Raw genomic sequence first — 13,476 nt, forward strand, 5'->3', positions numbered from 1 at the left:
TTCGCACAACAAGTGCATTCAGGAGTTGCGCTTGATTTCAAATTATTAATGTGTGAATCGTTCGAAACGAACTACAGTGATAGGTATTAGCGTGCGTTTAAGGTGGTAAAAAAATTTGTAAATTCAATTTAATTTATAACAAAACAAAAAAGCAAAAAAATTAAAAACACTTCATATGACAAATCGCGCTGTGCGGTCATTTAAATATTTAAGCCGATAATAACTTTTTTAAACAAAATTTAAAGTATATATTTTTCGAGATCATAAAAAAAATCATAGCTTAATTGTCATGATTGATATTGCTAGTGCAATTTTGTTAGCGCCGCCCCAACGTGTAAAGAACTCCGCAAGCACCACTTACGAGATTGTCAACTGCCAGGTTAAAAAAAATAATAATTATTATTATTTGTGCATGTTTTGCGTTTTATGCAATTCACAACGCTGGTGGTATTTTAACAAAACGATACTCACAGTTCAATTGAAATCCAACAGCAACAAGTGGAGCAGGCGACAAGTCACAGTTGCGACTGTCAAAAGCAATTAAATCACCAAACTAAAGGTGCGGTCAGACTCTTTTCGCACGTAAGACCCTTCTTCTTATAACATTTATGACATTCGAAAGTTACGATGCAGTCAGATCCCGCACGGAAAGTGTCTCCTTAACTCATTTTGCTGCACAAAATTTTGACTCTCTCGAAGCGTAGCTTAAGAAAATTATTATCGATCAATTTGGAAGAGAAAACTTACAGCGCCGAATTGCAATTATCAATTTCAAAAGATTTATTTTTCTTAAGCTTAAATTATTCACTCGAAAGCCGAGCTTATTATGAGTAAAACGAGTTTAAGGCAACATATTAAAAAAAAATTTGGTTTTTTTTGGAAATTTATTGAAAAATCATTTATATCAAAATTTTTTTTTTCGGGTCGTGTCAAAACGGAAGAAACCTAGCTGTGTGTGAAGTATTAAAGTAAATTTTTTTCCTTTTTTTTAAGTCTATTATACATATGTATATAGAATATGGCACTGTTAACGCCGTAGCCAAAGGGTGGGTGCGTGGCTACCGTTCGGAAGCGCACAGGTTTGAATCTCCGTGCATGAAACAGATAAGTGAAGAAGTTTTTTCTAATAGCAGTCGCCCCTCTGCAGGCAATGTCAAACCATCGAGTACATTTCTTCCATAAAAAGAGCTTCTCATAAAAAACAATTTGCTGTTCGGACTCGCCTTAAAACCATAGGTCCCTTTATTTGTGGAAAACACTAAGACGCATACCTCAAATATGAGGAGGAGCTCAGCCAAACACCCAATAAAGGTTTCATTGTTCAAATGCACTGATCTGAAACGTCAAATTTTCAATAACTCGGTTGCCCAGATCCAACTGAATTTGAGAAATGAGCTGCCTAGTGCCTCGACCGATTGTGGCTTATTAATATATTTGCACAGAACGCGCGATGCTGGTGACCAACCATTTCAAAACTTCAACAAATCCAAGAGATTTCAATCGGTTGGGGGAACCTTAGGTAGGTAGATGAAATGGTTTAAGTGCCGGTCTGGGACTTCTCATGTGGTACTAAAGCGCAGTTTTGATACCATTATGAGCTTCAACAGGAAGATATCTACAGCTAGCCTGAGCTGTTGATATAATGGAGGAGATTGATTGGATTTAGGTTGGCACACTGCCCCAGGCTGTCGAAGAAAGGAGCGCCCAGTAACCTTAGTCGTCTAGCTGCCAAACCCGGATATTTACAGAGAAAGTGCTCTACAGTCTCGTCATCTGAAAGGTCTCCACAGATTCTGCAAAGGGCTTTCCTAGCTTTTCCGCGTTTGCGCCGATCGTCCAGTGGCCGGTAAACACAGCTACGTGTTTGGAAATTGAATGGCGAGGAGTCCAAAGAACTTTCTGAGTTCTTCGTATATCGTATGGGGGCCAAAGGGTTTTCGAAATGGCACATGAAGAAATGGAGCTCCATATTTTCTGCGCTTTTCTGAGAAATAATTTGTGCAGTTCCCTTTAACAATTCCTTGGCCCCTTCCTGGTAAGCTCATCAGTAATTTCATTTCTCTCTGTGTTCCTAGGTCCTGGAACCCAGATCAGAGAAATGTTACCTGCACACCTAAGAGATTTGACCTCCTCCTGTCCTTACAGGAGTTTACCAATTTCGTTCTGCACCATGGCGTCGTCAGAGCTTTAATCGTGGCTTGAATATCGGAGAAAATGTTAATATCTCCCTCGCTCCCGCGTTCCCTAAGCATTTTGCATGACTGGAAGATCGCAAAGACTTCTGCTTCTTCGGCAGTTTAAAGGAGATGATAAATTGGCTGATTTAGAGAAGATCCCTGCTCCGACTCCCGATTCCATCTTGGAACCGTCAGTGAAGACAGAGGTGCAATTTTTCGGTTCAGATTTTCCGCTCGATCCAATCCTGCCTATTTGGAAAGATTGCCCTAGCACGACCCTCAAACTCTAGTTTGCGGATAGATAGATATGTTCGAAGTTCGGAGAATTACGGGGTTAACAGCCCGAAAATGCTACCATGTCCCTTGAGAGATTGTCTCCAGAGGACAGTCTCCATTAACCTGATTTCACTTTGAGCTGCGATGGAAATAAAAGACTTTTTACAAAAACTATTTCACACTAGTAGAATGACTGCTTTTGCAATCACTTTCCGAAATTCTGCAACTTGACAGACTTTCTGAAAGCACATATTTTGTCACGTGATATGGCACCTTAACTTTACAAACTGAAAACCTAAATCAATGGAAAAAATATATAAATTTATGTTGAAAATATTATTGTTATTTTTCACAGCTTTTAAATACTCAAGATAAAAAATAATAAATGAAATTATTAGTGGATATGCACCGAATGTTTATAAGTAGTAAAAACATAGAATTTCAATATGTGCCCAAATACTGGCAACTACTTCTAAACCTGCTAACCCGCCTGCTGTCATACTTGTACTTATACCGTATGCCGTAAATGATAAATGACTCTAACCTGATTTTCATTTGTACAATAATATCGTAATATTTTTTAAGTTCAAATACTGATATCAGCAGCGTTACATTACTTCAAATGTTTGTGGAAAATATGCCAATGCCAACTGCGCATGTTCTAATGTTCTCGTACTAATAAATTCAGATTTGCGGGGAAAAGAAGTTTGCCGACTTCAGATTTTCATGACAAGCCGAAGAACAAAGTCTCAATGTCAAGTTTGAAGTTCCTTTTGTGGGTGTGTTAAACATTACGGAACACTTAAATAGGCAGTGTTTGGCAACCAGAAACGTAGCAATTTTTAAATGGAATATGTGAATACTTTTTTCCATACTTTTTTTATGAAAACGACACAGTTGGATTTTGTTATGCATTTATTTTTTTATTATATTATATTAGGGATCGTAACTGTTATACGATTTTCCGATAAAAAATAATTTCGAATTGTTATTTTCCAGCTTTTTAGCGAAACGTCGAAAAAAACCTAAATTTTTAATTCAGAAAATTAAATTCAACCTAATTTTTTATCTTTTGCCTTTTATTTGTCTAACCTAGGCTCATATCATCACATCTGTGAACGTATCTATAATTCTACGAAAAAAATGATGTGAAACGTCAATGGTATGAACTGTATGAATGAATCAATGAAACCAAGGCGAATTGAGTACCTTAGCTGGCGCCTTGCCAAAACAGTTACTTTAATTTTCGCGATTTTAACAAGTCTGACTTTTGACAGGTCCCTTACCAATACGAAACAAACAAAAGGAGGAGAAATTACATGCTTGTGAAAATTCAGTGAATGGCTTGGTAATATTGAAATTTGTGAGATTTCAACTAAACAAACTAATGAAAACGAAATGCCATGTGCTAAATTGTGAAAACACAAATTAATATAAAGCCTCCAAATGCAGTTCATTTGCGTTTTTATGCGGAAGACGCTGTGGCTTTTTTTCATCGAAGGGAGAATCTAGCATAGATACCGTCAACATAGACGGCATGCACGATTCATACTGTTCGCTAAAGATACATCTCATTTGGGACCACGCACAGTCAGACTTGATAAACTTGATAACTAGACTTGATAAACAGTACACCTACCCTATTATAAAAAAGTACCGGGAATGTTTGATTTAAACGAACCGCGCACGAGAGAACCGGTCCATATTTTTTTCTTATGTTGGTAGGACTGTAAGTCACACACCTGTCAGTTTTTAGCGCCATCGGATCATTAGTGTCTGCCTGGCCGACCGGAAATGTGGGCAAACAATTCTTGGAATTTGCATTATGATAACGCGCCATCGCACCGAGCCCAAATTGTGCTGGATTATTTCATCAAACGCCAAGTAAATACCATCGTGCAAGCACTGTATTCAGCTGATATGGCCCCGTGCGACCTCTTTTTGTTTCCCAAGTTGAAGTTACTACTTCGTGGAAGGAGATTTCAGTCGATAGAGGAAATTAAAGTGAATGCGACGAAGGAGCTGAAGGCCATCCCTTCGTCGTCATGCCAGGGGTGCATGGAGGGCTGGGTTAAACGTTGGCACATGGGTGTTGGTTCAGACGGGTCATATTTTGAAGGAGATAAAATAAATTTGCCTGAAATTTAACTCTGTTTTGATTTATTTAAACATTCTCGGTACTTTCTGGTCATAGGCTATGTACTAAACCCTAAATCCGACCTCTGTAGCTTTAATTTGCCCTGCGGTATCGCCGTTTAAGCATTGCATCGCAGGGCCAAGCTGGCCAGTATGGCTATCATATATGTTTCTCTCTTTGCCTACAATTCGTTACTTGTTTGTCTGCGCTGCCACTCTTTTTCCCCGCAGTTTCTGTAACGTATTCGTGGACCATTCTCTCATCTAGGCTCACAACAACGTCGATTGCAGCATGTGATTTAGAATGTTGCCTGGGGTTATTCTCTCTTTTATTATTTCTTCGATCGACATTCTTTCAGATACGTATCGTGGACATGAGAAGAAAAAATGTTCCGCGTTGTCACTACTGCTGGCGCAGAACGATCAATCTGCTGTGTAGTCGTGGACGAGTCTTTGAAGATACTCTCTGTATTATCCATGTCCCGTGAGGAATTGTGTCAGGTTCTAGCGATTTTGCTCTTCCGCCATTAGTCGCCTGTTTAGGCTTTTGGCTTTGTCGTTCACTCTATCCAGTTCGGAGGCCATTTTATCTGGTGGCATGATACACACACCGCTTCATACGACGCTGTCCTGAAAGCACAGGCAACTCTAAGGGTGCTTAGTCTGAAAACTATTTCCGTAACTTTAGTCAGAAGCGCTCTTCTGCTCTAAGTGTGACCACCAATGTTGGCCATATTCCTTGACAGTGCCACCGTCACCATGTCTGCTTTTCCACATGATTTTTTAATGTGCTCCTTGAAGCTTAGTCGAGCATCGATCATAACACCCAAATATCTTAGTGCCGCTTATGTTGTGACGTTAAACCTATCAATGTTTAACACGTTCACGCCGGCGCGTACCACCGGTGGCTCGCACAAATCTGCTTCATGGGGCGGCGCGTAACACCGGTGGCCCGCACAAGATTGCTTCATGGGACGGCGTGTACCACCAATGGTACTTTATTAGACGGTACCTATGAGATGAGAAGCCATAAACGACTACCCTTATGAAAAAATTTCGTTTTATATAACCTGCAATCGCTTCCGATAGAGCGAAAAGATGTAAACTTTGCCGTCTGTGGGCGAAGACCATGAATAACAGCGCCGGCGGGAACGTGTTAATGCGATCGTTTCTCACTCTTTCTGGTCGTAATGAGTACTGCTTTTGTTTTTTGTCCTCCTGGCTGAAGTTTGACTGCCGATAACCATTTTTTTACCTTTGTTGTTGCCTCGCTGCAGATGCTCTGAATCTGAGGAATTATTTTCGCGACTATCATCAACGCAATGTCGTCTGCGTATCCAATTATTTGCATTTCTCTCGGGATTGGGCGTCGCAGTACCCCATCATATAGGACATTTCATAGGATCGGGCCCAGTACAGATCTCTGCGGTACTCCGCGCCCGTCACTGTATGTCTCTTATGACCTTCATCTGTATCGAACAGAAGTACTATTTCCGACTGATAACTGCCGTAGGTTGCGCACTCGGAATTTGTTCCAAACGGTTCTACGGTAAATAAAGAATATTATTTGGACTAGAGGTAGTTGAAAGTGACGACGTTTGAAAGAGAATGTGCGTAGGAAACGGCCCAATTTGTGGAAAGAAAACTCATGGATCTTGCAACATGATAACGAACCGTCTCAGAAGGCTCATATTGAGAACACTTTTTTAACAAAAAACTCGACAAATATCATCGGACAACCACCGTGTTCATCGGATTTAGCGCCTTGTTACTTTTTCCTGTTCACAAAACTTAAATTGCCACTCCGCGGATGCCGCGTTGAGTCGAGACCATTAAGGAGAATTCGCTGAAGGAGCTGAAGAAGATCTCATCAAACGCATTTAAAAGGTGCTTTGCTGACTGGGCTAATAGTTGGCACATGTCTTTATTGCTTTGAATGGAGCCTAAATTTTGACGATTAAGCAATTATTTTGCGTTTTATTGAACTGGAACGTTTTATGAAACTGGTACTTCTTTGACAGAATGTAGTAAAACCTGTTTGAAAGAAAAAAAATACAATTAGTTATATTATTAAGTTTCAAAACACTTTTCTAATCAAAATTTGCCAATTTGTTTTGTTTACTTACATTTCTTCAATTTTCATTTTGACGTTTCTTCTCATTTGACAATCAATGTTGCCAGCAACATTTCATGGCAAATAAAATGCAAGTTAATGGCGAAATTTCGGGGCTGTGCAGTTAGTACTAACCTTTATTAATAAAAAAGTTATTGAAAAACAAATTTGGATGCTTAATTTTGCGCCACCAAAAGCCTTATTTACGCAGAATGTATGCAGTAAAAAAAGTAAAAAAGTTATTGAAAAACCAAATTGGATGTTTTATTTTGGGCCACCTTGTCTGTGCAGCAACTTTTTCGCTTTCCTCAAAATCCTTAATTTATTGTGTGTAAGTAGAACATAAATTTTATGGGAAATGAATAATTATGAAAAAGAAAATAATATAATACCTGAACATCAATTTGGATTTCGCCGACATCACGGCACACCTGAACAATGGCACCGAGTTGTAAATTTTATTACTGATTCTTTTGAACGAAAAGAATACTGTTCAGCTGCTTTTTTGGATATGCAACAAGCATTTGATAAAGTTTGGCATGATGGTTTCTTATACAAATTGGAAAAAAATCGCCCTCATCGATTTACCTACCTCTTAAGGGGTTACATGGGTTTCGTTGGTTCAAAAAATTGATTTTTTTTTGGCTTATTAATTTCTACAACATCTCAGGAATATTATCCTAAAATTTCAAGTCGGACCGAATAATAAATTCGGAGATACAGCCTTTGGAAGGTGTGGGCTCTAAGCCATTTTTATTGTTACTCAAAACTTTAAACGCGTTTTTCTAGGAACTGTGTTTGCAAAGTCGGTTGTCAAATGTTCTCGAAAACCGATCTTGATGAAATTTTGCACAGGTGTTCGAAATACAATTTACTCGGACTTGAACGAAGGATTTTGTTTTTTTTTTTTCAATTACAACTATTAAAAAAAAAATGTCAAGCAAATTTGACCGAAATTTTCATATTTTTGGAAAAATGTCTGCCAAGATCCCAGTTTTTACTTTTTTTTTCTTTCCTTCGTTCAAGCACGAGTTTATGGTCTTAACTAAAGCACTTATTTTTATTTTTTTCATTTTTGATGAGTCTGTCAGGAGTTATGCTGACAACGCAGACGCACCTATTTATCGAGGGGCCACCGGAAATGACGTCACAATGGAGAAGTTTTAATTTTTTTTTTGAAAATTTTAGAAATTATTCTTTAAATATGTATGTATCTATAAGACAGAAAAAAGTTTGAATTAAATAAATAATTTTTTACATAGAAAAAAAATATTGATAATAGGCCTTTTTTACCCGACGAAACCCATGTAACCCCTTAAGTCATATCTTACCGATAGATCATTTTACGTAAGGGTAAATGATGATACTTTTAGTATAGCATACATCAAAGCTGGAGTACTTCAAGGAAGTGTTCTGGTCCCTGTCCTATATACAATTTTCACATTAGACATGCCTGAAACCATAAACGTATTAATTGCTGCAAATGCTGACGACACAGCTTTATTGGCTTCCAATCAGTGCCCAACCAAAGCTTCTAATTTAGTACAGAAAGAATTGAACGAGATAGAAATTTGGCATGACCGATGGAAAATTAAAGTAAATACAAATAAATCTGCAAATGTCTTATTCACATTAAGACGAAATGACTGCCCTCCCTTGCGAAATAATGGCAGTACGATTCCAAAATGTGACATTGTTAAGTATTTAGATTTGCATCTGGACAAACGGTTAACATGGAAAAACCATATCAAAGCAAAAATTAATCAGTTGAAACCCAAAACCAAAAAACTTTTTTGGTTACTTGGACATAAGTCACCACTATACCTCGAAACTAAATTACTATTGTACAAAGCTATATTAAACCCAGTACGGAGTTATGGCATTCAACTTTGGGACACGGCCTCGAATTCAAATATAGAAATCTTACAGAGATATCAGTCGAAAACTTTGAGAATTATTACAAATGCTCTCTGGTTCATCCCTAACAAAGCCATCCATGCAGATCTACACATACCCTTTGTAAAAGTTGAAATTAAAAGATTTAGCACAGCCTACTTACGCAGGATCGGCTCCCACGAAAATTCTCTTTCAATTATACTTTTAGATGAGACCAATGAAATACGTAGACTTAAAAGACATCATGTTTTGGACCTTCCATATCGAAATTATTCATACACTCATATTCCCCTAAAAATGCTTTTCTTAACTTTATTATGTGAATATGTAAATAGCTTACATACACATGCCCCACAAAGTCTGCGTTTACCCGAATAGCCTTCCTAAATTTATTAAAAACAAAATAGAAAATTATGATTAAATTGAAATCTTTACAATTTGTTTATTCACTACACAAGATTCCTCACTTCACTTTTTAGATAATGGGAAAATAATTTCAGCACATGTAAATGTGGCACCAAAAAGTCTGCGTTCAGCCTGTTTATTTTAATGATACCGTTAATTTTAAAATATTTTTCCTTGTTTATCTTAATTTTTGATTGCGCATTACTTCGACTGAATGTTAACAAAGCTTTGTTGAACATTTTATTTATAACTGGAGATAATTAAAGAACATGGAAGGAAAGGGAAAAGAAATAAGCGTTTCTGAGAGGAAAATAATTATAAAAATGTGGAAAGACGGAAAAAGTTTCCGAAATATTGGAAAATCTATTGGGAGAACGTATTCCTCTATTCAGCGAGTTGTAACAAATTTTCGGCAAACTGGAATTTTTACATCTAAGCCCAGGTCAGCGCATCCGAAAAAATTATCGACCTGGGAAGAGCGTTCTATAATCAACTTGGCAAGGGTTAACCCCCGGATTACATCCTCAAAATTAGTTGAAAACATAAATCATTTAAAGTATTTAAAGTATTTGCGCTGAACTGCCAGAAAAGTTCTACGTCAAACTGGATACCACGGTAGAGTCGCCCGAAGAAAGCCTTTCATTTCTCTTGTGAACAGACGTAAACGCATTCAGTTTGCTAATGAGTACATAAATAAGCCTCCCGAGTTCCGGAAAAAAGTAATATTTTCAGACGAAACTAAATTTTGTATATTCGGAATAAAAGGCCGTCAAATTGTTTGGCGAAAACCTGGAACTGCTCTTGAAAAGCAAAATCTTGTTGGCACGGTTAAGCACGGAGGTGGCGGGGTTATGGTTTGGGGCTGCATGACGGCAAATGGGGTGGGTCAGTGAGAATTTATTGATTCGACGATGTATAAATGGGGATACTTGAACATACTAAAACGGAATTTAAAGCAAAGTGCAGAAAATCTCGGCTTATCAAGAACATTTTGGTTTCAACAAGATAACGACCCGAAGCACACAGCCGAGATCGTTAAGCTTTGGCTCTTGTACAACACCGCAAAACAGCTTAAAACACCGCCACAGTCCCCAGATCTTAACTCCATCAAACATCTGTGGGATCTATTGGAAAAAAGAATTCGTCAGCAAATGATTACTAGTAAAGAGGTTTTGCGGAGTGTCATGCAGGCTGAATGGAGGAAGATAACAGCACAGGAAACAGAGAAACTAGTAAATTAACTGCCAAATAGGCTGAGTGAAGTCCTGAAGCAACGTGGATATCCAACTAAATATTAGATTTAATTTTTGCATATAGCATATCATGTTTTTGTATTAGACTTTAAGACTGAACGCAGATTTTATGGTCGCTTTATTTACTTGTTACAGCCATTATTCACCGTTATCTAAAAACTTATGTGAGAAATCTTGAAATTTATTTTTGTTTTTGAAACTTAAACATATAATAAACATATAAATATATACAAATTTATAAAAATTATGAAATTAGGTTGTGTGTTTCATTCACTAAAAAGTTATTGTAGGGTGAACGCAGACTTTGTGGGGCATGTATATAAGTACATATATTGTTATTAGTCTCACTGGAGATCAATAATACAAGTTATTTAGAAAAAATGTTATATATTATAATTTGATTATTGTTCAATGAATAGATTGTAAATAAAGGTATTTAATGAAAAATAAAAAAAAATAATAATTACGAATACTTCGGTTAGGTAAAAGTCGTCCAAACCACCCGGCAACTATTCATTTAAAGTTTGCTTGTTGCTTGGATCTGAAGAGGTTGCCGTTCGCGCACTTTACCAAAATCTATAAATAAATACAGTTAGAACACAATACACACACTATCTAGCACATGAGAAAATGCTGAAATGAGTAATTTTGCATATTATTTCCATACGGTCCTGTGGCGCAATGGATAACGCGTCTGACTACGGATCAGAAGATTCCAGGTTCGACTCCTGGCAGGATCGACCGAAGTAAACTTTTTATTTAATTTTTTATTTATTTATTTCTTTTTTTTATTTCAATGTTCTATGCATTTTAAAGTTTTACTCAAAAGTTAGACAAACTCTGGAAAATATCTACACGTGATAATTAACACTGAGGGCTGCTAATCGATTTGCATGGCTACAGGCCTACAACTATTCGTATGTTTGACTAAATTCAAACAATTCCTTTTCTCAAATTACATATTTTAATGTAATTTTTTTTTGCTTTAACGCTTTATTTGTACATATGTGTGTAGGTGCATACGTATGTCTGTATGTATATAATTACACACATTCACTGAGAATTTACATATGAACATGACACTTTAACAAAATGTCAGTGGAGCAGTTGATCTGGCGTTGAGTGGCTTTTCGAAGCTTAATGATAAATTACATTGTGAAATTAGGTTTTGCTATTGCTGCGTATTAGTTGTTGTTGGCTGTTATTGCAAGTAGCAATTGTTGCAATTAGCCTACGGCAATGCACATAAAATTGTGATTGATGATTTTGAGTTAGCATAGAAAAGTCAGCAAACAAATTTAAACACTTACATACACACATTTGTATTAAAATATTTATTTAAGCTATGCGTGCATACAAACATACATACACATATTGTGCTCAGTTAAAATTTATGTGCATACATATGTATGTATGTACGCATATTCAAATATTTGTGCGTTACGAACACAGCAGCCGGCTGCAAAACTCCATCCACCAGCCGCCGGTCTAATCTGTAAGCGCACTTCAATTCATTTATTAGCTAATCAAATAAATTTTTAATTCTTTATAGTTAAGTGATATGTACAAGTGTGTGCATACACGTACATAGGTGTATATACATATATATATATATATATATATATATATATATATAATATTTACATATAAATGTAGCACACACTTGCGCGGCCACTGTCCAACAAATATGGGTCAACTGTAGTGGGCAGCCGAAGGTATTGCTGTGTCTATTAAATAGTTGAGCTCAATACAAAATTGATAAAACGTCCAATAAATGGTTGGGCAGTTGATTTGAAAGACAACAATAACAATGCAGTCGTTTTTGTTTTTGTTTTTGCGATTTAAGTGAAAAATGCGATTTGGAACATTAATCATCATTTTGCTAACATATTTTTTCAGATAGTTTAATTGAGGCGGCTCTTTTCGCCAAAGCTCACTTGGTGCTCACAACAATTGAAGAGGTTAATTTGACGGTACTATAATTAATAACACAATCAAAAGCATACATACAACGAAATTGTGTTAAGATTAAACATTTTTTAATTTGAACTAAAGTTCGTATATTTTCATCAGAAAAAGAGAATTTGCTCATATCCAGTCGCTGGACACAATAGTAGAGGTAGGTATCTAGTATAATGATGCTTTAAACCCCTAGCCTCATTTGAAATGTTGTTTTTTGGGTGTTTCTTCTCTAAAACGGAAACGAAAAAAGATTATTTTTGTTTCGAGAATTGTATTTTCTTATTCGTTGTTAAAAAATAAAATAAAAAAATTTTTTTGGCCATACGGCGTTCGTTGAGGGTACAAAAAAAGGTAAGTCGATGGCGACACGGATTCCGGGACTCACAGGTGTCTGAAATCAAAATGACAAAACGGTTCTTGTTCAGTATGAATGCAGTTATCGTGTGAACTACGATCTTTAAAAAGAAATGAAGTTTGACAAAATGGCGTACGTTCAAAGATAAAAAACCATTTTTTGACTTTTTTTTAATTTAAAGGTCCGAAAACAATACTAAATTTTTTTTTCCAAATTATCGTAGTTCACCATCACAGCGATTGAGCTTGAAACGCAACAAAATACTGATCATATACAAGAATGATAGAAACAAGTTCGCGCCCATAAGAGAGTGCGTGACGTCACTTTTGCTAAGTTGTGCAGTGTTGCCAACCATTTTCTCTTCGCAATAAATTTAATGCTTTTTTATATATCAAAATGCGAAAATTTTTAAGTTGGTATTTGTTTCTTATTTTTAATTTAAAGCTACCGAAACTATAAGTTAAAAAAAAACTTTATTATTAAACAAAAGAATGTTAAAAAAGGTCACTCTGAGAAGATTTTAGTGTTAATGAAAATTTGTTGATTCTTATAAAATTTGATATTTTGAAAGTGTAAATATCATTTTTTGCTCATTTTAAGGTTATGCAAGAATATTAAATCTTCTTCTCTCAGCTGTTCTTAACATTGAAAATCTTTTTACGCATTTTAAAACGCGTTTGAATTTACTGAATGCGAATTAAAACCAAAGAGGTGTAATCGTTTCTTCCGGTCCTAAGCCCTTAGTGGGACATAGGGCATCAAAAGGTGTATTCATAGTTAAAATAAGCAATAAAATATCAGAAAATACTGAAGAAACCATACCGACATTTTTACAAAAAGAGTACCTTATCTTGTTACATAACCTCAAATACAGCAAAAAAGTCGTTCCCTTAACAAAAGAGT

The 13,476-nt window shown here is 36.3% G+C and overlaps 1 non-coding gene across 1 annotated transcript; it reads left to right on the forward strand.

Moving 5' to 3' along the window:
- Positions 1–10,923: 10,923 nt before the first annotated feature.
- On the forward strand, positions 10,924–10,996 carry Trnar-acg (transfer RNA arginine (anticodon ACG)). Its single transcript has one exon. It is a non-coding gene; the product is annotated as a tRNA-Arg (tRNA).
- The last annotated feature ends 2,480 nt before the right edge of the window (positions 10,997–13,476 follow it).

This window comes from Anastrepha obliqua, chromosome 3 (assembly GCF_027943255.1).
Source record: "Anastrepha obliqua isolate idAnaObli1 chromosome 3, idAnaObli1_1.0, whole genome shotgun sequence".
NCBI classification, from domain to species: Eukaryota; Metazoa; Arthropoda; class Insecta; order Diptera; family Tephritidae; genus Anastrepha; species Anastrepha obliqua.